The 27402-nt window shown below is 36.5% G+C and overlaps 2 pseudogenes; both read left to right on the plus strand.

Annotated features, from left to right (window-relative positions):
- The first annotated feature begins 4360 nt into the window (after nucleotides 1–4360).
- Nucleotides 4361–27402, plus strand: part of LOC103930885 — a 36539-nt pseudogene continuing 13497 nt past the window's right edge.
- On the plus strand, nucleotides 12961–15461 carry LOC103930906 (annotated as a pseudogene).

Consider the following 27402-nt stretch of genomic DNA (forward strand, 5'->3'; position numbering starts at 1 on the left):
TAGGGCTGAACAAGAGGAGAATATGAGGTTAGCAAAGGTGCAAATGGCTGAGCAATTGAAAGCCATGTTGGCACATGTAGGCATCAACATTGGTTCATTTGGAGTGGGTGCTTTACAAAGTACTTCAACTCAGCAGCAAGGGTGTGGAAGCTCACACGCTCAGATTTCAACGCGTTTCGAAGGTGGAAATGACAAGAATGTGTAGTGTGGACCTCCAATTTCTAGTGCTATGATGCATAAGGACTGGCAAAGTGAGAATACTGGTTAGTTGTCATCAAGCAGCCCTTGTAGATGTGTATTTTGTTTATATATTGTTGGTTTAACCATTAGTATGTTTGAATTGGGGATACAAGCTTGGATATGTTATATTTTGTTGTATATAGAGAATCCCGGGTATGTCCAGCATAGAATAACATGTATTTTGGTTTAACATTTGGATGGGTTGTATTGTTAGGTTGCATGAATCAGTCTTAGCCGAGAACATGGGTTATGTAATAATATTAACTTCACTATTTTAGTGCTAATGTTGATTTATGTTTAGTTTGTAATGGATGATTTGTAAGTTTCTAAAATTAGGTGGAAATTAGGTTTTGTGAGCAACCTGATGATTTCCATGTTTAAATAAAAATATCCAATTATGCCACAAATTTTCAATTGTGCTGGAGTTTTATTGTATTTATTAAAATATAATAGTGGCACAATTTTAAAGTTGTGCCCTTGCTTTAACATTTATACAGCAATCTAAGCCTTTAAAATAGCAATTGTGCCCATCTTACACCATACATTCAGTAGCCCTTATTAGAGGTGAGACACAATAAGGGTTGTATCTGTGCTTAGCTTTGGGCACAAAACATCATATTGTGTGCTATAAGTAATGGTGACACCCATAGAGGGCACATATACAAACTTAGTTGCTGCACTGTTGCTATTGGTCTATGAGCACAAATGTCAGTGCTTTTTGGCCTCAAAAGGCACATATAATTTATTATGTGCAGTGCTCATTTTTTTTGTAGTGAAGAGATGTAATAAATTAGATTTTATACCTTGTACAAATCAGGATCTAGAAAAGCCACCTCATCAATTGTTAATTTCTTGGCTATGTGTAAAACTTCAGCCTCATTCACTTGTCTTGAGGAGGGTGCCAATATTTTTATAGGCTCTTTACAATTTGCAAACCTAGAGAATTGAAAATGCAATAATATTTGAATAACTTGATAAAATTTAGTATTTGTTTTGCTCTTATAACAGCAAACACAGTATAATTTTGTTTTTAGACTTATATGAATACTTACACTGATTTGTATGCATTTACTTCTGGAATATCCGGATCAACAAAGAAGAGTGAGCAGCCAGTATTGTTCATCACAATTTTATCTATGCATTGAAAAATAATAATAAGAAAGTGTAAAGAAAACACCAGTAAATACTTTTACTCACATAAGCCAAGTTTCGGAATGGCATGGAACAATTAGTTGTGGCACTACGATTGTAATTGGAGGGCACAAAGTTTTAAAAAGCTGAAAATAAAACATGAAAATAATTAATAATAGTGATTGACAACTAATTTATTCAGGTATTTGAAAATTAATTGATTAACTATAGAACAAAGAGATATGATAATTGCAGGATGTAAATATAATAAAATCATGTGAGGAGAAAAGATTTAAACAATTTAGATAAAGCTATATCAAAAAAAGAAAGAAAATAAAGATACAAAAGTTTGGTTTTAATTAAGTCAAGTACCTAGATAAAGCTTGACTCTTAACCTTGTAAAAATGACAAAAATCGGAAGAGGTAGTGTTTCCACAGATGAAGAACAAAAATCCTCTGCAATATCTGCCCATAGTGTAACACTGAGTTGTTCCCTTCTGCAGAGAAAACAAATTAGAAACAAATACATATATACATGTTTTTGAACATAAGACAAATTTTGAAAACAATTTATAATGAGAGTGATAAGAAAAAAGGAATAATTTGACATTTTGAATATGTATGTCACACTTGTATGCTAGCCTCTGATTAATTTCTTTTTGTTTCAAACATTGCAATGCAGTGAGATTACCAATGAAATCTTGTAATTGAAAAGGTAAATATAAGGACGTTGTGAAATACACACACACACACACACACACACACTCACCATGTATAATAATATCACCTGTAAGAATGTCAACTTTGTTCAAGCGGGGATAAAGCGTGTTGTAATCTTGTAGAAAGAACCGGTGCCGGGGAATGGGTGGAAACACATTTGACAGCTTTTTGAAGACTGTTTTACCACTAAATAAAAGCTGAGCATCATGCGGTACTACATTGTCCTGGCCTCTTATCCTAGTAGTCCTAAAATTTGTGATTTCATAGCAACCACCGAGTTCAATTTTTGACGCTATAGTCTCGTAGTCAATGTCTGATGTGGAACCTTTATAGTTGGTTATGTAAATAAAGGGAACGGTAAAAAAAGAAAAGGGAACAAAGTTAAAAAGGAGATTAATATACAAATTGAAATAAATATTATCTATTGATATGGATACATTAAATTGTTAACATGGAGAGATGCAATAACATGAAGAGATAGAATGAACGAAAATAGTTAAGTTATTTGAAGCAATATTTAAAAAAAATTAAGAAACTGAAATAATATATAAGTATAAACAGAGTCAAGTTCGTTTCAAAATATTTGATTTCTATGTTGATTACCAATCTGAATACCTTATAGGATGTTGCTGGAAAAAAAATGTCTTGTTCATTTTATGGAATGAAAGAATGATGTAAAACTAATAATGGAGTATCATCTCTATATATTTAAGATTGATTATTGAATACATAAAAGAGTATGAGAAACAAAAATGTTAATCTATTAAATAATCATTTTGGTTATAATTGTTGATTAAAATAATAAAAGATTGTTTTCTCACCGTTTCCTCAAGCAGAATGCAGTGCAGAGATGCGTATTTTTGAATAGTTCCGGGAATTATTGATTTCCATATTCTACCCACGCGACCTTTTATTTTCGCAGTGTTTGTATACGGATGTAATTCAGAGATGGAAGTTATCTCTACCTCTTCCATTTAGTCTGCCCAAACCAGATATAAATTTTATAAATTGAAGAATTGTTATGTTACAGATGTTAAAATAAATATTTAAATAAGTAATAATTTCTAATATATCAGTTATATGAGAATATTATCTTACCTAAGTAATCTAGATAAATAAGGAAACGGAAGTATATTTATATCAAAATTTAATAACAATGTAAGAGCAAACACCAAAACATAATATTGATTAACAAAGGTTTAATCACCCATCAAAGTTTAAAAAGACATAGTTAAAAAAATAGAAAACTTGATTTTAATCCTAAATAAGATGAAGTTTAGAAAAATGTCTTATACAAGATTAAAAATTAATTTTAGTCTCTAGACTCTATTTAATGCCAGCATATGTGTATTCAATATTTCTTTTATTTATTTATATTTATTAATTTTATGAAAATATTATAAATTTTAATTCTCATTATGGTAGGCATCTTATATAAGAAAATATTTTCGTAGAGATTTTTCGGTACACTTATGTTTTTGCATATTTTCTTATTTGCCACTAATTCATAAAAATATATTTAGGTACGAACATTTGGGTACAATGGGTTAGTATAATATGTTTAGATACGAACATTTTGGTACACTAGTTTACTATAATATATTTAGGTACCGACATTTCAGTACACTAGTTTAGTATCATATAGTTAGGTACGGAATTTTGGTACACTTATGTTTTTACATATTTTCTTATCTGTTACTAATTCACTATAATATATTTAGGTACGGGCATTTCGGTACACTAATTTAGTAAAATATATTATGATATGAGTGTTTAGGTACACTAATTGGAGAAAGTAAATAAAATTGTATAATAATAAATTTAAAATTTAATGTAATAACATTAAATAAGTTATCTATTAAATATAAAAACTTTGACAAAAAAAAATATTCTATTAAATATAAAAACAAAAACATAATATAAATTTGAAAGGGATCTAAAATCAATAATCAATCTAACACTAGATTTTTTTTTTAAATTTTACTCTTCTTCAAAGATTAAAATTCAGAAATCCCTTAAAAAAATTGGATAGCTGTCAGTGGTTTCAAGAAAACTTACTGTCTCCACCTGTTAGCGTAAAATATTTCATCGTATTAAATAATTTTTGTTTATAAAATAAGGCAAAGAGGAGTTTCATCCGTCGAGTAGACAGTAGTTTACAAAAATTTCCCTCCAAGTCCCGCTAAAAAGCTCACGTGACCAACAAAAACTGGCAGTCTCAACGTCTCCAAGTAACTAGAAAGCTCTGAATGAAACTTACACATGGTCCATGGAGGAGCGCTCAGCTTCCACACTCACTCACTCAGACGAGAGAGAGAGAGAGAGAAACGTTTCGCCCAAATTTCGGTTTCAATGTAATCAACGAACTGGCTCTCTTTATCTCTCCGAATTAAACGCCTGAAACCATAATCTCTCTCTCTCTCTCTCTCTCTCTCTCTCTCTCCGAGCTACAATGGCGGACCCGAGCTTCAACGGCCTCCCGCGCTCTCTTTAGTTTTCTCGTTTCTCAACGTGTCATCTAACCCTAATTTTCTGCATTTCCGTAACTAATTGTACGTATTAGGTTTATTCTCTAAATCCTTCTTCTTGCTGATAGCCTGATAATTCGGAACACAGGGTGACCGAGGTCATTTCACACCCAAATTTTTCCGTTTCATTGCACTTGTGGATCAATTATCTATTTTTTTATTTTGTTTCTGGAATTTCACCTGTAGAATTTAAATTAATTTTTTTAACTGAAGATTTTTCGATTCTGCTTGGATTGGTTGGTCTTGAATTTGGTGAGGTTCAGGATTCGCTTGACTTTTGATGAAGTTGTGTGGTAATCTGTGGTGTTTGAGGAAAATTAGGGTTAGGGTTTGTGCGAATTCGTAATGCGGATGTTTGATTTTTGTTTTTGCTTTGAGTGTGTAATGTAGCGGAAGGTTTAAAATTTGAGTTTGGTTGTAAAGAAAATGTTCCTTTCATGTCGTGGTCATGTCTTGCAGAGCGTTTTGAGCATGAGTTATGTGAAGATTTAAGTTTCTCTTGTTAGAAACTTAATTGGACTAAACTATGATTTAGTGAAGGATGAAATGTATTTGGTAACAATACAATCTGATGTAAGTTGCACACGTGGAAAAACTGCTTCCTATAAGCAAGGATATGTGGATAACATGCAGCAATTGATAACCGCTTATCCATTACTCGGTGAAAACTGCCGACAACTGCAGGTAACTGATTTCCACAATAGATGGAAATTAGATGAAGCATGTGTATATATAATCCGATTCCCTACTTGTGAAGAGTTGTTCTGAGATTCGAGGGTTCTATCACCTTTGGAACATAAGGTCTTAAACAAGTAGAAGAATTGCATTTTTCAACCAAAAACATGGTTGCCTCAGGTATTAAGTTAACCTCTGTTAGTAATCTAGGAAACTTGTTAGTATTATATAATCTTAGTTTTCCAACATTTGGTATCAGAGCCAAATTAACAAATCCTAGATTCGAATGTAAGTGTCGAACTGCATATGTTTTCAAGCATGTGAATTTTTATTTTTATTTTTAATTATGACGTGTTGAACCAAAGCACATGATAGCACCGAATCGATACTTTCAATGCATCCATGCTTTCCATTAGTTCATCCGACAACATATGATAGCACCGATACTTTCAATAAAATGCATGAGGGTGTCTTTTGAATTCACCAAAGTGAATGATTTGGATGTATATTCTGGCAAAGAAGGATATAAAGATTCATTGCATGTTCATACTCTTTTCCAAAGGAAAGAATATATAAAATGCATAAGGTTTCAATGAATCATTCCTTGTGTAATCTTGTAATTATCTTGTCCAAAGACTTGATATATCTGTGATAAAAGATGATTGAAGTGGTCAGAATGTACATGATGACTTTTAAGGGGTGTTTATATTTCTGACCAAAAAGGGATATATAAACATGTGTAAGTGATGCATGAAATTAAAATTGTATTTAATGTTTTATTTGGCTACCTCAGCAACATCATCTGCACTTAGCCTTTCATCGATCAAGCCTCTCAATGGAGGAAACTTCAAAAGGTGGAAACAAGACATTGAGATTTTGCTGGGCCCGATAGATCTCGATTTAGCACTGAGAGAGGATGAACGTACACCGCTGACTGACTCTTCGACTGCTGAGCAACGTTTGAAGCATGAAAAGTGGTAGAAAGCCAACAGGATGTCGCTCATGGTGATGAGAAGAACTATGAGTGAGACTGTGAGAGGTGGGATACATGCAAGTGACAAAGTTAAGGATTTTCTGGATTCAATTGGAGCAAAGTTCAAAGAGTCCGAGAAAGCCGAGATGGGTGAATTGATGACGACGCTGACCAGTTTGAAGTTTAATGATGGCAAAAGTGTAAGGGAGCACATACTAAAGCTTGTTGACACTGCAGCAAAATTGAAGGACTTAGAGGTCCCGGTTGATGATGTTTTTGTTGTTCATATGGCATTGACTTCCCTATCTCAATCCTTTGATCAACTGAAGATCACTTACAACACACAGAAGGAAAAATGGTCACTGGATGAACTAATGTCCATATGTGCTCAGGAGGAAGGCAGGCTCAAATGAAACACCAACTTTGGTGCTGTGAACTTGGTGCACACCAACAAAGGGAAGAGGCCAATGTTTCATTCTGGTAAGGCTTCTAAACTAGACTCTTCTCTAGGAACTGCTATAGCTGCTTCTTCCTCTAAGGGACCGAAGGATCATAAGGAAATTATGGACAACATAAGGTGCTATTTTTGCAAAAACACTGGACACATAAGGAAGAATTGTGAGAAACTCAAGAACTGGAAAATTAAGAAAGGTATTTTTGTTAAAATTTTTGTTTGTTTTGAAACTAATCTTGTTGAAGTCCCTCCAAATACTTGGTGGTTTGACACTGGGTGTTCGGTTCATATCACCAATTCTTTGCAGGGTTTCATAAGACGAGTCACAACTACAAGAAGTGAAGTTTTTCAAGTTTTCGTTGGCAATGGCAATAAAGTGGTTGTGGAAATAGTAGGCAATCTCAAGCTGGAATTATCTAGTGGTTTTATTTTAGAATTAGTTGATGTACTCTATGTACCTTCACTTAGAAGGAATTTAGTTTCTTTCAAAACTTGTAAAATATGGTTTGGCTTTCAATGGAGACAATGAGAGTATCAGAATGTACTTGAAAAATAATCCAAAAGATGTTCTTGGAGTTTGTTTTCTAGTCAATGATCTGTGGTAATTGTTGTGTTCAGCGGTGAATGATTTTGTTTGCCTTAATGTTGATTCAATGGGTTCGAGTAAAAGAATGTTTTTAAATGAAAAATCTTCTATGCTTTGGCATAGAAGATTGGGACACATTTTGAAAACTAGAATGGATCGCTTGGTCAAGGATAATATCCTACCGACTTTAGACTTCTTTGACTTATCAAATTGTATTGAGTGTTTTAAGGGAAAATTAATAATTTCTAAGAAGAAAACTTCAACTAAAAGTCTAAAGTTGTTGGAAATTATTCATTCAGACATTTGTGGATCTTTTCCAACCAAAACACTTTGTGGAAATGTGTATTTTGTGACTTTTACGGATCATTTTTCTAGATTTTCATATCTCTATTTAATCTTGGATAAGTCTTCTGTATTAAATTGCTTTAAAGTGTTCAAAACTGAAGTTGAAAAACAACAAGAAATGTCCATAAAGATCCTAAGGTCAGATAGAGGAGGGGAATACTATGGCAGGTGCATAGAGAAGGGTCAATCCAAAGGACCTTTGGCGCAATATTTGGAAGAGTGTGGGATTCAGGCTCAGTACACTACTCCTGGCACACCACAACAAAATGGTGTGGCTAAGAGAAGGAATAGGACACTGATGGATATGGTGAGAAGTATGATGAGTTGTTCAACACTTCCACAACACTTGTGGGGAAAAGCTTTAAAAATGGCAAACTATATTTTAAACCGTGTTCCTAGTAAATCAGTTTGCAAGGCTCCTTTTGAGATGTGGACTGGTAGGAAGCCGAGTTTGAATCATCTACATATATGGGGCTGCAGTGCAGAGGCAAGGATGTATAATCCTAATGAGAAGAAATTGGATCCTAGAACCATTTCTTATCATTTTGTTGGGTTTCCTTATAATTCTAAAGGTTACAGATTTTATGCACCAAACCTTTCGAATAGAATTTTTGAATCCAATAGTGCCAAGTTTATTGAGAATGGGGAAGCATCGAGCAGTTCATAGGCATTGCCATCCTTTGACTTTGAAGAGCAAAGAAATGTTCGTGAAGATCAAAATTTTGAAGGTTCAATGGAGTTGCAGTAACCTCCCACAGTGGATTTTCAACTTGAAGATTTTAGTGATCAAGATGAAATAATTGAAACAAATAAAAATGATGTGCCACTAAATTCTTATGTTGGTCCAATAAATGTAGCTTTTTCATCTCAGGTACCAATGAGTTCTTCAATGCAAGGGGTGATAAATGATAGAAGGGTATTGCCACCAAGAGCCAGAAGGTCAGCCATCCCTGATGACTATGTGGTGTATTATCATGAGGTTGAAATGAATGAGGGTGTGTCTGATGATCCGGCCACTTACCAAGAAGCGATGGACAGCTCGCAATCTGATAAATGGTTGGAAGCAATGCATGAAGAATTGAGATCCATGCAAACAAATCACGTATGGATTTTAGTTCCTACACCAGCCAATATTAAACCAATAGGAAATAAGTGGGTTTTTAAAACAAAGAAAGACTCACATGGAAAGGTTGAAAGACATAAGGCGAGGTTGGTGGCAAAGGTTACACACAAACTGAAGGGGTGGATTATACAGAAACCTTTTCACCAGTTTCAACAAAGGACTCACTTCGGGTAATTCTTGCACTAGTGGCTCATTATGACTTGGAGCTTCATCAGATGGATGTAAAGACAACTTTCTTGAATGGTGATTTGGAGGAAGAAATCTTCATGGAACAACGAGCTGGTTTCATTAAGCAAGGAGAAGAAAATATGGTATGCAAGTTGAGAAAGTCAATATATGGTTTGAAACAAGCTTCCAGGCAATGGTTTATGAAATTTGATGAGAAAATCACGTCTCTTGGCTTCAATGAGAATAAAATAGATGATTGCATATATCTCAAGGTATGTGGTTCGAAATTCATATTTCTTGTTTTGTATGTGGATGATATCTTATTAGCTAGCAATGATATCAACCTCTTACATGAAACTAAGAAATTGTTATCCAATACCTTTGAGATGACAGATATGGGAAATGCGTCATATGTGTTTGGGATTGAGATAATTAGAGACAGATCAAAGGGTTTGCTAGGACTCTCACAAAGATCATATATAGAGAAGGTATTGCATCGGTTCAATATGCAAACCTATTCAAATGGAGAAGTGCCAATGGGGAAGGGAGATAGATTGAATAAGTCTCAGTGCCCGAGAAATGACTTAGAAATACAAAGCATGATTAACAAACTTTATGCATCATTAGTTGGGAGTTTAATGTATGCACAGGTTTGTACGAGACTGGATTTGGCTTTTGCCATAAGTGTGTTGGGAAGGTATCAATCTAATCCAGGTGAACAACACTAGGTTATAGCGAAGAAAGTATTATGATACTTATAAAGGACTAAGTCATTCATACTGGTATATAAGAAAGTGGAGAACTTGGAACTGTTTGGCTACACTGATGCGGATTTTGCGGGTTGTACAGATGATAAAAGATCAACCAGTGGATATTTGTATTTCCTAGCTGAAGTTGCAGTATCGTGGAGAAGTGCAAAACAAAAGGCCTTGGCTACATCAACTATGGAAGCTGAATTTATAGCTTGTTTTGAAGCCACAAAGAGGGGATTGTGGCTGAAGAATTTGATCAAGTTCATGGGAATTGTGGATTCAATTTCAAGGCCACTGGTGTTGTATTGTGACAATAAGGCAGCTGTTTTCTTCTCTAAAAATAATAAGAAGTCAGAAGCTACAAGACTGATGGACATCAAATATTTGTCAATCAAAGAACATGTGAGAAAGGGTGAGGTTGTGATCAAGCATATTGACACAAATTCTATGATAGCTGATCCATTGACAAAACCCTTAGCAGTGGGAGTATTCAAAGGACATGTCATGAAGATGGGTGTGCACGAATCTCTGGAATCTGCTGAAATGTGGGAGTAAGAAACTCTTATATGAATTGCATGTATGAATGCTTATTTATTTGTATTTGCATGATTATCAGTATGCTATTACAATTAAGAAGTGATGGTTTAAGACTGAGTTGCAGTAATAAATATGCATGTGCTGAATCTTTATGATTATTCTGAGTTATATAGCTTATATAACACAAAGTGGTATATGATTTTAATTCAGTAAAGGGAACTGTGATTATCCAAAGATGATCCATAAAGTTGATTGAATTGAATCATAGAAAAATGAATGTTAAGTTCATTGAAAGTTTGACATCATACATATTAGATTCAAATGACAGTGATTTTAGAGTCCATGTGCCAATGAGCTGCACATGGTTTTCTAGAGTTTGACATTTGAACTAATACTGGTAGATGTGGGGAAGCAAGTTACGTGTAACTGGATGTGATCACTAAGGAGTCAATATTGTAATTGTGATAACACTTCGATTAAATGATTAGTTTATGTCCAAGTGGGAGAATGTTAGAAACTTAATTGGACTAAACTATTTAGTGAAGGATGAAATGTATTTGGTAACAATACAATCTGATGTAAGTTGCACACGTGGAAAAACTGCTTCCTATAAGCAAGTATATGTGGATAACATGCAGCAATTGATAACCGCTTATCCATTACTCGGTGAAAATTGCCGGCAACTGCAGGTAACTGATTTCCACGATAGATGGAAATTAGATGAAGCCTGTGTATATATAATCCGATTCCTACTTGTGAAGAGTTGATCTGAGATTCTGAGGGTTCTATCACCTTTGGAACATAAGGTCTTAAACAAGTAGAAGAATTGCATTTTTCAACCAAAAACATGGTTGCCTCAGGTATCATGTTAACCTCTGTTAGTAATCTAGAAAACTTGTTAGTAGTGTATACTCTTAGTTTTCCAACATCTCCTAGTCCAATAATGATGGACCGGCAAAGGCGATTTCCGTGATGATGAGATGGGTGTACGGGTAAATCATGTAAGAAATAGCTTTCTTTTGGTTGTAATGAGAAGCCAGATGGATGGATGGATGGATGGATAGAAAATCTGTGAAATGTTTATATATAGCAAGTTACCCGTATTCTTTTAGCCAAATGATTTATTTATTTTAATTTTGGCTAAATGGTGTATTCTTGTTTCATTTGTACAATCCAATTCAACTTTTACGCACCAAACAAGACTAACGCGATGTTTGTTTGGTTGAGGAATAGACCAACTAGACAATTTCGATTTTCTTACCACGTGACCTTTAAACACATTGTGTTACAACCTAATCATATTATAACACGTTGTTTCGTTATTAATATTGTAGTTTAAACATGTCATCCACTTATACTATAATATATGTGGATTAGTAACAGAATGTGGTGATAGGATGATCACATTTAAGTATTTTCTTCAGTGGCAAATCCAGGAAAAATTATTTAGCAGGGTCATATGTAAAAGTTCACAAACATTTCTTAAATGTATAATAACCTTAAAAATTAAACTGTAGTTTCATCATTCATAATTTATAGAACAAGTAACAATTGTTCATGACGCGTTTTCATATTTTGGAAACATTATTACTTCATTATCAATGGAAGAAAAACACTGCTCTCAATATAAACAACCATGCTTTCACTCAACTATTGATCTTTCATTCAATTACGCAATGAACTTTTCACAATTCATAGCAGAAAATGCTCTCTCCACTAAAGCAGTCGCAACCAGTATAACCAAAGACAATGTAATTAGCAACTAGACATGATTATATACCATATTCCTCCTCGTCTCCACCATTTTTTTTTTTTGGTAACTACCAATTTATTTCAATTGATAAAATTCACTACTTCAATGCATATCAAGAATATAATGCCTAAGTTGAGCTTGAAGTGCCAAGTGTTGACAAGTAGAAAATTTTGAGCAAAACGAATTAGCTTTTGATCATCAAAAGTTGAGAATGAAGCATTCAGGTTTGCTGTAACATGTGGGTATGCCTTTTTTTTTTCTTTTTTTTTTTAATTTATATTTTATTTTAAGTTTTTGCTTCTATATTTTTTTTCTTATGAAGTAACTATTATAAAACTACGTCCTTTTCTTGAGATAATATTTTCATAAAAGATAATAAGGACAACTCCTTTTCGAGACATTTTATTCAGTAGTTGGAGAGCATGCATAAGGAAACTCCAACCTTCAAAAAAACAACATCCAAATCATCTATAAAGATCTACGGGAATTCCTACTCCCCTTGCCCCTTCATGCATCTGCTCCTAATTTTCTTCACTTTGTTTGAAATTCAAATTCTAAAGAGAGTTGCTCGACTTAGGTAATCTTATTGGACATCCTTCACCAAAGCATGATACTCTATTATATTTTGATTCCATGCAAGTCGACTTCATGCGATTTTTTAATAGACACTCATTACTCCACCCAAGATTCTAGACTCTTCCCGACTTCGTGGCCACACCGACTGACTGCTGAATAGCGGGATTATTAGTTCACAATATTAAAACGATAAAGTCGTCATCCCCAATTGTCCTCTCAAACCGTCCGACCAACACGAAAACCCAGATCGTACGAGATACTCAAAATCCAACGGATGAGAAATCAAGTCCCCGATACGTATCATGCACCACCAAAGTCGCGCACGAATAGTAAACAGCAACGCAGGCCATTTTCTTTGACAAAAATAAAATAAATAAAATAAAACACAACCATTTCGTCATTGCTGGCGAGCGGCGACTCCACCGCCACCTTCGAGTCCCCTATAAAACTACCACCCACTTTGTACACAGACAACATTCTGCGCCAAATTCTGATTGCCAAAAACAAAACAAAAATCACTGCAGAGGACCAAAAATGGCGTACAAGTACGATTTCTCATCTTTCTAGGCCTTTCTTTTTTCTGGGTTCATCTGAATATTTTTTTTTTTTTTACTGTTTCTATAAGTAATCCAAGATTTTTGTTGTTTCTGGGTGTTGCAGGCATGAGGAACTTCCTCCACAGTTGGATTCCACTTCCTCCCCACCTCCTCTCTTTGACGGCACTACAAGGTTTCCCTCTTTCCTCCACTTTTTTGGTCTGAAATGATTGATTACAAATCCCATTTGCTGAACTGATAAATTCAAATACTAACCATATATTGATCATACATTGACGACATAAAATACTGAAAACTGATTGTTTTGGCAATTAAAATTTGTAATGTGATCATTTCAGCCAATTTCCCGAAGATAAAACACATTTTTCTGGCTGTTTTCGCCTTGTTTCTCGTCCGAATTTCAATTTTGGTCACCTTGTTTTTCATTTTTCTCAGTTGGTACTGTTGTTTTGGTCACTGAGTTTTGTTTTGTTCATTGATTACCATGTTTTGATGTGTACTGGTTGCTTTGTGTTTTGAAGGTTGTACGTAAATTACACATGTCCATTTGCACAACGGGTTTGGATCACTAGGAACTACAAGGTTTGTTCTCTTTTTTTTTTTCACCATTTTTCTGCCTTTGGAGCTTCTGGCAATGATCCTGTTATAAGATAATTCAATTTGTTGTTTGAGAAATTGGCTAATATGATGAAATACAAATCCCAATTGCGGAAATGATTTTTTCGAGATTTTGTTTTTTGTTGGCTATATTTGATGGATATGTCATCGTTATTTGATTTTAATCATTTCATGAATTGGTAAATTGAGAATTAATCAGAACCCATGTCTTATTGTTTGTTTTTGTTGAAATTTTTGAGTTGCAGGGTTTGCAAGACAAGATTAAATTAGTCGGTATAGATCTTCAAAACAGGCCTGATTGGTACAAGGAAAAGGTCTACCCTGAAAACAAGGTATAATTTTGAACAAAAATTAGTGTTCTTTCTTCTTTGCTGCCATTGATTATCTGTGGAAAATTTGGTGAAGCTGGATAAATCTCTTGATTGATTATTTTTATAGGTGCCATCTCTGGAGCACAACGGAAAAGTCATTGGAGAGAGTCTTGACCTGATCAAATACCTCGAAAACAACTTCGAAGGGCCTTCACTTGTCCCCATTGTAAGATATCCAGAATTTGATTGTGCCTCAAGTAACATGCGCCTTTGTCTCTCACAAATTTGACCAGAGTGATGCTGCGAAATTGTTTTTAGGACAACCCTGAGAGAAAAAAGTTTGGCAAAGAATTATTAACTTATGTCGATACCTTCGTGGGGTCCTTGTTTCGCTCATTGAAGGAGACACGGTAAAAGCAGCTGGTAAGACTTGGAAGATTCTCCCGTTAGTGACTGTTTTAGTTGATGAATTGACACTGACTGAATTTGGTTATCTACATCAGATGAGCAGTTTGATTACTTGGAAAATGCTCTTAAGAAATTTGACGATGGGCCGTATCTTCTGGGCCAGTTTAGTTTGGTAAGTTGAATGTACAATTTATCTACATGCCAATTAATGTTTTTGTATTTCTAATAAAATGAGCTAGTAGTAGCACATAAAGTGCTTAAGTAATGGATAAGAATTCGTGATATTCAGGTGGACATAGCCTATATCCCGTTCGTTGAGCGGTTCCAAGCCTTCTTATCAGACGTATTCAAGTACGACATCACAGCTGGGAGGCCTAAACTAGCAGCATTCTTGGAGGTACATTAACAAGTCATAGAACTGTATATTTAAAAACAAACTTAAACGTTTCATGAGACTAAGCTAGCTGTTTAAGTGGTTTCTGAGCAAGAACTCTAAGCAAAAGCACTCCGTTAACCACTATCTTAAAATCCGATTTGATAGAGGACGCGCTTCTCAGTAATATATCTCATAAAGATGGTGATTAGTATGGTTGTTATATATCCTTGTGCAGGAAATCAACAAGATTGAGGCATACAAGGTAACCAAAGCTGATCCAAAGGAGATTGTTGCAATGTTCAAGAAGCACTTCGTGGTACATTCTCTTTTGCTGACCTAAATTACGAAATTTGTGCTCAGTCGTTCTTTCTATATTCATTATGCTGGTTTGCTAACCTCTGCGGAATACTTTTCGTTACAGGAGCAACAGTAAACCTGTGAAATATTCTGCTGCGGACTCGGTATAAATAAGTGGCTGAGCCCATCAACAGATTGTTCGTCAGCCTAATTATGCATGCACATTATGTAGTCTTGTTATAGATACGGACCTGTGTGTATTTGGATATGTATAAGTGTCTTTGTTACATGAATAAAATTCGGGTCATCGGATTCTGTTCGGTGTTCGGTGTTCGGGTCTGGCCTCCCGTAATCTATCAACAATTTCTTCAGAAGAGGGAAGTTCTTTTGCAAAGCAAAGAACGACAATTACCAAACAATATAGTCCAAACCACGTTGGCCAAATGTTTTATATATATTTTATAAGTCGAAGTTCACTATCTTTTTGTACACTACTCTCCAAATAAAACAAGGCAAAATGCTTCTAATATCGTATCACGTCGTAATAAAAAATACATATGCTAATCTGAGATGGAAGAGATCAACAAATTGCATGTTCCAACCAAAAAAAATTATGATCAGAACAATGTTATGTTGTGTCATTATTCCATACAAATTATAATGGGTATATTTATTTGTTTATTTTATTAATGTACTCTCAAAGTTGAAAAACTTGACACTCACTATATTAACCTGTGAAATAGTACAACATGTGCAAGTGTTCCCGCTACACAAAAATTTATCCAAGTAATTTACTAGTTTGGACTAAATGGCTTCCCTTATTGGTTAGGAAATCTAACTCGTTATCTTTTATGGAAATTGCTAAACCGAACTTACTAGTGTGGGTTAAATGGTTTTCCTTATTGTTCGGTAAAACTAACTCCTTATTTTTTATGGAAATTACTAAGAGTTCGTTTGGCAAGTGCTTTTAAACAATTGAAAGTACTTTTAGATAAAATATTTTTGGAACCAAACATTAATAAAAATGCAAGTTAATTATGAAAAAACACTTGAAGTAACAAGAAGCACGTGTGAAGCAAAAAATAATCAAGAAAATTATGGAAGTGACATGTGTACTTTTGGGTAAAAAGAACAAAATTACCCTCGAAGCACACAAGGAATCCCATGCGCATGCAACGGACAATAACGACTCAATCAAGGAAGAGTCAAAGGTGGTCGAAATGGTATTTATTCAAAACCTTCTCATCACTCTTCATCAAATCCTTACTCAAAAGGTAACTCCGAATTTTCCTATTCAATTTGGGATTAATTGTCCAGTTAATTGCAAGATATTATTTCACATAATATCTTGCAATTACACTCACAATTTGACTATATGTGGCCGACCCTTATTCTCCAAATAAGGCCGGTCACTCCCCTATGAATAGCCATGCTTTCTCACTAAAATGCTAGTTCTTTCTCTCCCAAAAAATTCCTAAACACTTTCTCACTAAAATTCTAACTTTGGTATCGGAAATTCTTTGGCCAAAGCATCGCCTCGCCCCCCTCCCAAAATCATTGTGGACGTGTGAAGCTTTTGACCTTAATCTTAGGTTTATATTTCGCAGGTGCATTTTCGTCAAAGGAGAATGCGGCGAAAATTTGCATCCACAAATTGGTGCTTTCATTGAGAGTTTGATTCACACGCTCGAAGAAGACTCTCGCATTCAAAGTTTCTCATTTCTCATTCGTTCGTAAATTTTTCGTACTTTCTTATTCCTAGAATTTTTTAGTTCTTTGAATAGAGGTAAGGGAAAAAAAAATACAATAACGGGAAATTCGAAAACGACAATGAACGGAACTTCCTACTTTCAAAGATCTGGATTGAATGATGAAGGATGAGACATAGCCCCACCATGATGATCCACAAGGCTCAACACGATGGCAAGAGGAACAACTTTGCCACCATGGAGCACCACCACTATGGCAGCCACGAAGACGACCGTGGCAGTGGCGAGTAGGTTAGCTCTATGGAAGCAAGCCCACGGAGAGTAGGGAGCAGTTATGCTAGTAGCCCAAGCAGCCCACGTTGCAAGGCAGCCGAGCCAGGCCTGTCACGGCTGACCCAAGTCGCTACCCTAGTAATGCAAGCCCAAGACGCATCGTAGGCCCAATCTGTGCCAACAATCCTCTCAACCCAAGCCGCCACCCCAGCAGCGTAGATCCAACCCACTCCCATGACCCATTTGGTGATCCCGATCGGTTCGACTGTCACGGTTTTAGATTTTTGGACCAACAATTGAACCGGGGGCATTTTCACCCTGAGTTTCTACAGATTTGACCTATCCTGACTTAAATTTTGCACTCGGAGTCCACTACATTTCTACCACTTATGGTGAAACCTACCATCCAAGCCTTTCTATCCTGCATGGCGAACAACATTTATCTCGACAAGTTATAGAGTTGACAAGCGCCCTTGTGCAGCAGATGACCTTGGTGAATCAGCTTTTGTAGGGTATCGAGGTGCAGCGTGCCCTAAACGAGGTGTCCAGAAGCAGGACAGGGTAAACAATGAACCTCTCCAGCAGCGTCCCGGCAAGTAGCCCCTCAGCCAGCCACGAATCGAGCGTTCTGGCAGTTTACACTCCCACTTGGGTCTTCGGGATAACGTATACTCTCGCCTTAGCAGGCAGAGGAGCGTGCACTCCTAATCAAGCCCACAGATTAGGATACGTTCACAGTTGAGGCCACACTCCGATTATCAACATGGACAACCTTCCAGACGAAATGTTCATTCATAGTTAGGCCCCCAAGGAGCATTCTCGACCTCACATCGGAGTAGGCAGCACGACGAACAGAGAAAAGCAGTCACTCAATTTGGTTCAAGTTTAACCGGCAACCTATGAACAGCCTGCTTGCTTGCCAAGAACGTGCCACCTGCACCGTAGCCACAATATAGACGGGGCAAACATAGGGGAAATTGGCCTAGACTAACATGTCACGACCGGGGGGCAGCCGAAATTTCCACTGCCTAGCAGAGGCAAATTCAAGAAGAAGTTGAGAGGCTCATGACCGAACGATTGTGCAATTTCCAGCATAACGAGGCTACTGACGATGCGCTTCGACGAAACATGACCAACATAAGCAGGTCACCATTCACGGATGAGATCAAGCGGACAGATCCACCTCGCAGGTTCACTATGCCTCACTTCACTTTGTACAAGGGAGACGAAGATCTGGATCGACATCTCAAGCATTAATGCAGTGCCATGATCCTCTATAGGAACACCTGTCACGCCCCAATTCTGACATACGTCCAAAATTGACACGTGACGTCACCAAAAATTCGTATCTATCATACCCCACCTCCGAGATATGGGCAAGCACAACTCATTAATCGAATTGCATAGTTATATTTCGTAAGCATTATGGCTGCATCTAACTTCCCCGTTAGACTGCCTACGTACCCTAAATAGGGATCAAGCCACTCGTAGTTGTCATGCATAATAATTGATATATAACACAGTCCGATTAAGTCGAAAGGTATAACATTTCTCAATCAATCAATAGAACTTGACAAGCATGAAATTACTAGACTCAGGGTTACATAACTAACCCACCTGAAAATCATAATTTCCCCTCCATCAATATATAGGTCATTATGTCGCAACATGATACTGCAATTCACAACATATATCATTTCAAAGAACCAACGAAGTACAATACCATTCTCTAGCCACATTTATCAACAAGTCTAATCATAACAATAACAATGATATCCAACATAACAATCCCACATGACGATTAACATTTCCACTTCATCCATCACATGATTCATCATGTTTCCCACATAAAAATCGCATTTCATAGTGTATAACATAGTTAAGAATAACAAAGTACACATTATTCTCTAGAAATATTAATCAACTAAAATACTCATGATAACCACACTCATATTCAACGTCATTCCATAATCACATCAATCAATAATGTCAACCATCACATCATTAATAACACATACAACATGTCAAAATGCAAGGCTAGAGCAACACAATTCGGTTGAAGACTACATCTTTGGAAAATGGGATTTTGGACCACCCAACGGACCAATGCAGCAAAAGGGGATTCCGGACCATCACTCAACGGAATCCAAGCAGAACTCAGTTCCAAAGCACCCAACAGAATTGAATGGAAGTCCAAGAAGCATAACAATGGCTCGAAGGAACAAGACATGATTCAAGTTACTCAATTCACGAAAACTCAACGAAACGAAGCAATATCGAGCACAAATCCACATCACAATGGGTTATTGGTCAATTACTAGACCTCACATCTCCCACGCAATTCAATATGCATTTCAATCACATGTTACAACCATTTCCAATACATAAGTCAAATCACATTTCACTTCATCATACCAATCACTATACTTCCAACATTATATCTCAATACATAGCTTGTAACATATCAAGGAATCACGAAGCACAATATTAATATTTAATTATGTTAATCAATCAGTGAGATAACATATCATTTCACGAATTTAATTAAAGAACTCTACATAATTCCCAACTTGGGTTATGAATAATAACGTGGTAATTCTAATTTATTTTCACAATATCTATTGTGGGTAATTCCCATCTACTCGAATTTAGGATTCTAAGATCACCTTACGGAATGAACAAGAGCAAAGATTCCGGACCACTCAACGGAATCCAACTACATTGGGTTCCGGACCACTCAACGGAACCAAAATATCAAGCGGTTTCTCATAATCTACCCAGACCTGTCATATGTAAAGTCAATACCAATATTATGGAATTGGTGCACTGGCAAATCAGACACTCAGATAAGCTGAGAGGCTCCGGTGAGGGACAATAAAATAAGCATGTGATACAATAATAAAACTAGCCATCAATCATAATTTATAAACCTCAAATATAAATCTTTCATAAGAAATCAATACCAAACTTTTGAAAACTCCGAGGGTGTCACCCAGACATCCAAAAGTTCATTTCAAACAACCATAACATCGCACACCCATATTTACATACACACAATGAAAGTGGAATTAGAGCGACACAGTTCATCCCAAGCCTACACCTTTGCAACCATCTCAAACTAAACTCAATGAACTAAGGTGGATACAATCCCGGACCATCACTCAACGGGATTGCGGAGTAAGAGGGATTCTGGACCATCACTCAACGGAACCCAACCCAAGATACGATTCCTGACCATCACTCAATGGAATCGTGGAGTGGAGTAGGAAGGATTCTGGACCATCACTCAACGGAATCCAAACCAGGATACGATTCCGGACTATCACTCAACGGAATCGCGGAGTACATTGCATAACCACCAATCAATGAAACAACACATGAATCAAGTTACTCAAGTTATAAAGGCTCAACGAAACAAGAAATGAAATAATGAAACGAGCATTGACACATGTTTCAAAGCAACAAACCCTATGACAATGGGTTAACGGTTCACCACTAGCCCTCACCTTCATCAAATCAAGCCACAAAACAAACCATATGTCCAATATGCACGTCAAATCCCACTTCATATAACTATATCATTCGCTAAATATGAAAATTAACAATTTATAGGAAAAAGGATTATAAAACCATTTCATATTCACATATATTAAGTCACTCACATTTCATCATATCATACCATCTATGTAAATCAACCACCTTTCGAATATGCACGTCAAATCACATATCACGATCATCATCAGTACACAAGCCAAATCATGTTTAATAAACATAGGTCTATGGCTAAATATATCTATATATATATATATAATCACATTTCAATAGAATCACATTATAAGACCAAGTCAATTTCACAGATATACCAATATAAGAAATCAAGGTAATAAACATATCACATGTGTTCAAGTCACTCACTAACCAATGTAGGCCCACTAGACTTCACTTTAGTCTCCCATAGTACTAATTTTATTATTTAGAACGTTCCGAGACATGTTGACTATAATTCAACTCCCGTTCAACGATGGGGTCCACAATGATCTGCAAATTAGATTTATGATCCATAACTTCCCAAAGTCCACATTATGCTTCAAGAATAACATACTAAAGTTTCATTATGATCCAATGGTTGGATTGTCGTCAATCACACAAACAAGTGGCGGTCCAAATTGATCACCACACCAAACAATTGAATCTTTGGAAACCGAGCTAGACATAGGTTCACAGGGTCACTAGAAGGTATTTGAAACCTAGACAACACTCGTGAACAATCCCACGCACTGCCACACGCGGTGGAAGTCAAGATGGAGGGTTTAGAAACCCCGAATTTTCAATATTATCTAGATGAGCTCAAATTTACGTGGTAGCTAGAGCTCAACAAGGGAAACACCTTTCACAACTAGGCCGACGATAAATTCTAACCGGAAATCGTCCAATTTCACCGGAGAAAACCAGATTTCTAGGGTTCTAAACACCCAACTCTAAAATGAATACGAAAGCACAAATTAAGCATACCCATTGAAGATTATGAAGAGTAGATGAAGTTTCATACCTCACTCGAAGAAAATGGTTGCCGGAATCGCCGGAAAAATGATAAACCCGCCGGAAAAGTCGTGGGCTTTGCGACCTCGAACTGCAAAGATGGAAAAGAAATGGAGAAATCTAACATCATAGAGATGTAGGGATCGTCAAGAGCTTTCCATGGACACCAAGATCACCCAAAATGGAGCTCGGATGAAAAAGATACAAACGGGTCAAGTTTGGTGGGTTTATGGGTCCAAATCTCCCTAAAACGGGTTAGTAACAGTGTTTTTTTCCCATTTTCAGAAACCTCCCTTTTTTCTGGAGGTTTCACTCCCATTTATAGTATTTTGGTAAAATTACCAAAATGCCATCAACTTCAAACGGCTTTAACTTCTCCATTCTGACTCGGAAATAAGATCTGTTTATGCCTACGCACTCATGGAATCGAACTCTACCTAACCAATTCAAGAGTTGACCGAAAAGGTCGAGAAAATTAGAAATGACTAAAGTACCCCTTACTTCATTTTTCTTAAATTTGGAGAAATAAAGAACTAGTTCTAATCAAATCTTCGAAATACGTCAAGAATAAAATAAAATAATAATTTTGGGGACGGGATATCACAACACCGATATGTTTATGTGCAAAATTTTTGCCATAACTCTAAAAAGCGAGGCGCAAGACTGGTTCCATACCCTGATGTTGCGGTCGATCCAGAGTTTCAACAAATTTTCCTTGGTTTTCATTAAGGAGTATTCATCTAACTGCTCAATCAAAAGGATGTTTGACCATCTCTTCAGCATCATAAAAGACCCTCGGGAGACAATTCACAACTATGTCAAGAGGTTCAAAGCGGAGAAGGCCAAGATTGTTGACTGCAACGAAGACATAGCAACAACAACATTTAGAAATGGGTTTCTCACTAAACACCCTTTATTCAAAGAATTAATCATGGGAGAATAACTGACCCTGGCAGCTTCATATGCTTTGGTGGAGAAGCATGTACTATGGGACAAGGTTAAGCAATCTACCAAAAACGAGTCGAAAAATAAGCACATGGAACATTCCCTGACTAAAGAAAACTCTGCGCCCGAAACATTCACCAAGTTCACAATTTCAATCGCCCAGATTCTCCGTAAGCTCAAGAACGAACCTTGGTTCGAACTGCTGCCACCCATGAATGGCAATCTTACCAGGCAAGATCATACAAAGTATTGCGTATTCCATCAAGGACCAGGCCACATTACCAACGATTGCCTGAAGTGGAAGCAACACCTTGAGAAGCTAACAAATGAGGGTCGGTGTGATGAGTATCTTAATAGGTCAACGATACGGCCTATAGAAATAGCGGAAGCCAACACTAAACCCTCATCAAAGGCAATGTGAATTAATATCATTTTTGCCAGGTCTGAGCACTTTCAAGCTACGGGCAACTTTGAAAGAAAGAAACATTTGACTTTCATCAAGTAGCAACATGATGGAATGCTGGGGAAAATCTCCATCACCCCTGAACCCGTTCAGGCTTATCCAAATAAGTTTGAAGTCTCAAGCAGCTCAATGAACAAGACCTTGTAAACCGAGGATTATCCAGTTTGCTATGTAGTTTCTACCTTTCAGCACAGTTGATCCATTTCTTTATTCTCAATGAAGATTCAAGAAGTTATGCATAAGCCTGGCTTAGCTGTTGTCTACAACAACTGCTCAAACCCCTATATGGGTCTGCTTTTTAGTGCGGGAGGATAAACTAATTGCTCTCCAGTACGAGAGGGTAAACTAATTCCCCGACATCCATCTGGGTTTGCTCTCCAGTATGAGATGATAAACTAATTGCTCTCTAATGCGAGAGGGTAAACTAATTCCTAGACACCTATCTGGGTCTGCTTTCTAGTGCAAGAGGATAAACTAATTGCTCTCTAGTGCGAGAAGACCACATAGCTCAAAAAATCAAATACTTGAAGACCAGCTAAGCAGCAAATGTTCAAGGGGTAACAGCCACTTTGCACTAAACAGTTCGCTCATCCGACACTTCATCTTCAGCAGCTCTGATCTTGGCAGCTTCATCCTTGATTGCTTTATCTACGGCAGTTGAGAAATCAAACTCAAGAAATTTCCTCATTCTTGGCAAGCAACCCAGACGTGGCAGACCAAACCGTAGTCTATGCCACGCCATTTCCTCGGCCCATGCCTAGCCAGCCCTTGGCTTCAATCTAGCTGAGCAGCATAAGTTGTGGCCCTTGCCACACTATCTCCTTGATGCCAAGCCGACTCCTGGCCCTGTGCCGCACCACCTAGACAGCTGCCCTGTGGCAGCACCACCAAGAAGAAGACAAAGAAATTTTTTTATTACATTGGTACGGTGCGAAGAAGACAAAGAAATTAACGAAAGATGGTTCTTTGCACATGCAAGCAAAGAAGAATGCTAGGGGAGGGGGAACAAATATCCTCTAGCTTTCTCTCTGTCTTGCAGGAATAAATAATTGCCCACCGAAGTTGATTTAATCCTTTACTTAAGGTAGGCTTAAATAGGCTTTGAAGGCGATTTATTTCCCTTTCGTAGAAGAATCTAATTCTAAGTCCAAGTGGGAATTTGCATCAAAGTTGGAGATCTCTACACCTGCTGCCTTTTCATGCGAGCATCCCAGCAGGTGTAGGGGCATTTGTGGAGCAAAAAATAATCAAGAAAATTATGGAGGCGACACGTGTACTTTTGGGTTAAAAAGAAAAAATTACCCTCGAGGCACACCAAGATTCCCACACGCATGTAACACACAATAATGGCTCAATCAAGGAAGAGTCAAAGGTGATCAAAATGGTATTTATTCACAACCCACTCATCACTCCTCATCAAATCCTCACTAAAAAGGTAACTCCCAATTTGACTATATGTGGCCAGCCCCTATTCTGCAAATAGGGCCAGCCACTCCCCTATAAATAGCCATGCTTTCCCACTAAAATGCTAGTTCATTCTCTCCCTAAAAATCCTAAACATTTTCTCTCTTAAATTCTAACTTTGGCATTGGAAATTCTTCGGCCAAAGCCCCCCACCCCCATTCATCATGGGCGCGTGAGGCTTTTGGCCTTAATCTTAGGTTTTATTATTTTGCAGGTGCATTTTCGTCAAAGGAGAAAACGGCGGAAATTTGCATCCACAACACGTAATGTGTGCTTTTAGCATGAAGCACGTCAAATGCTTTAAAAACAAAAACATTTTCTCTAAAAGTGCTTTCAATCATATAAAAAGACTTACCAAACGAACCCTAAATCGATTTTCCTAATTAAAATAGGTTTAACACATATGTGACCTGCTCTCCAAGTAACAACAAATCAATCCTTTCCCTCCCTTCCTATGTATATCCACTTAACCCTTTCATATTCTTTCGTCTCTCTCAAAAGAAAACTACAAAAGCTAGCAAAACCATGTCTTCTTCTGAAGTAGGGCTTAATCATGCAAATGAAAAGGCAGAGGCATCTGCTATCTTTACGATGACGTCTAGTAGAGTCCCCAGCGTCAGTACGTATGTTAGTCTACTGATCCGGGGACTAGTGACAATGTTAATGAAGATCTCCTAGCAGCATCTAAGGCCGAGGCAGACACCATGACGAAAGTGACTATCAATCCTGACGATCACCAAAAGTGTTCTATATGCTTGGAAGAGTTGGAGGTTGATGAGTCGATGTTGTACTTTATATTTTGTCCTAATTTTAGTATTAATTTATTGGTTATTTTGTGAGAATTTTGATACTTTGCACTATATTTCCAATATAGGACATTTGACTTCCTTTGGAGCAAAACGTGATCAAACGGACAAACTTTGAAGTGTTTCAAATTGGAGGACGCTCGTGAGTCCCTAGCTTCTTCGTGTCCAAATTTTGGCTTTTTCTTATTTTCTGGCGATGAAATAAAGAAGTAGTGCACAATGTTGGAAAGTGACGTTTTTGCTCTTAATTGCGCTTTTTGGAGCCCAAGATGACTTATGTTGGGTTCATGGCCTTCTTATTTTCAGAAGAACACTTCTCTAGAAGGCCACAAACCCAACAATGGTCATCTTGGGCTCCAAAAATCTCAATTAAGCCCAAAAATGTCACTTTCCAGCATCACGCATTGCTTCTTTATTTCATTCCCAGAAAATAAGAAAAAGCCGATATTCGGACATGAAGAAGCCAAGGGACTCACGAGCGTCCTTCAATTTGAAACACTTCAAAGTTCGTCCGTTTGATCATGTTTTGCTCCAGAGAAAGTCAAATGTCCTATATTTGGAAATATAATGCAAAGTATCAAAACTAAGATTATGACAAAATATATAGTATAATATCAACTCATTAGAGGTGCCAAAGCCACCGTGATGCCTTGTGACTTTACGCACGGTGGTTTTCACTCGCTTTGTCTCAAGGACTGGCTGCCCAAAAATGCTTTGCTTCCTGCCTGCTTTGCAGGTTTCCGTTAAGCTGATCGTCCCCAAAGACAATGAAGACGAAGACGACGACTAAGACTAATTGCATTAAAGCAAAACATAAATCGCATTAGATTATTCTGCATGTACAATTTCATTTTATTCATAATACAAAATTATGTTTGTTGCCTTTGTTCAAAAAGAAAAAAAAAATTATGTTTGTTGCCTTTTGTGCCACATATATATCCATATTTCTCAAGGTGTGACTTGCAATTTTTTTTGTAAAATTCAAGAACATGTATTAACAAAATATATTACTTCTTTAGAAATCATTTTTAGTTAAAAGCACTTTTACTAAAATGCTTCTATCTAGAACTACATCGAAATTTAAATAGAAAAGCAAGCTTTCTTGAGAAAGTACTTTAAGCGCTTCTTGAAAGCATGTGCTTCTTTCAGAAAGCATTTCAAGTATTTTTCTTTTTACTTTTACTTTTTAATTCAAGCACTTTAAAAGTGTTTTTGGTTATTTTAAAAGCATTCCAAATAGGTTCATAAACCCTGAGGACTAATTAAAATGAAAAGATTAGTCCAACCACATTGGCTTAAGTTGTAAATGAACCACTCTATATGTAGATTATAAGTTCTTTTTCCTTCCTTAATTACTCCCCTCCAAGGCAAATTGCTTCTAATTAATTAATCACCCACAAATGTAATTTTGAGATGGATCCATTGCTTCGACATCTCCTTTTCCCATATTAAACTTCTAACAATTTATTTGTGCTGATTTACAGGTTTTTCATCTTTGTAATTGGGCATGAAAATTGTTATTTTGTATGGAAACACACACATACTGACACGCATATATTAATCATATATGTTTTTCTACCCTAAAGCTTTTATATATCCTTCTCTTTCAAGTTTTTGAAAAATTTAACAACAAAGCATATGTATTTGCCACAGTAAGTTCAAAGTTCAAAATTTAACAACGAAATATAGTGCTCTTGGATGACCACAGTAAGTTCAAAGTTTGTTTTTCATTTGAATTTTGTAAGTGTGGTTTTTGTTGGAACTTTTCCAATTAAGGTTGTAAGGTTGTTCAAGAATCAAGTTAGGATTAAGATTGTAATATCTGATTAATTAATAAGTCTATAGATACATGGGAACCTTCATCATACATCCTCCTACGTTAATTACTAATTACTAATGACTCGGTCACCCTGATAATTCAAAACACAGGTGACCGAGTCATTTCACACCCAAATTCTTCTGTTTCATTGCACTTGTGGATCAATTATTATTATTATTATTATTATTATTATTTTTGTTTCTGGAATTTCACCTGTAGAATTTAAATTAATTTTTTTTAATTGAAGATTTTTCGA

Source organism: the organism of the source record quoted next, unplaced genomic scaffold, assembly GCF_019419815.1.
Source record: "Pyrus x bretschneideri cultivar Hongxiangsu unplaced genomic scaffold, Pyrus_bretschneideri_v1 Contig94, whole genome shotgun sequence".
NCBI classification, from domain to species: domain Eukaryota; kingdom Viridiplantae; phylum Streptophyta; class Magnoliopsida; order Rosales; family Rosaceae; genus Pyrus; species Pyrus x bretschneideri.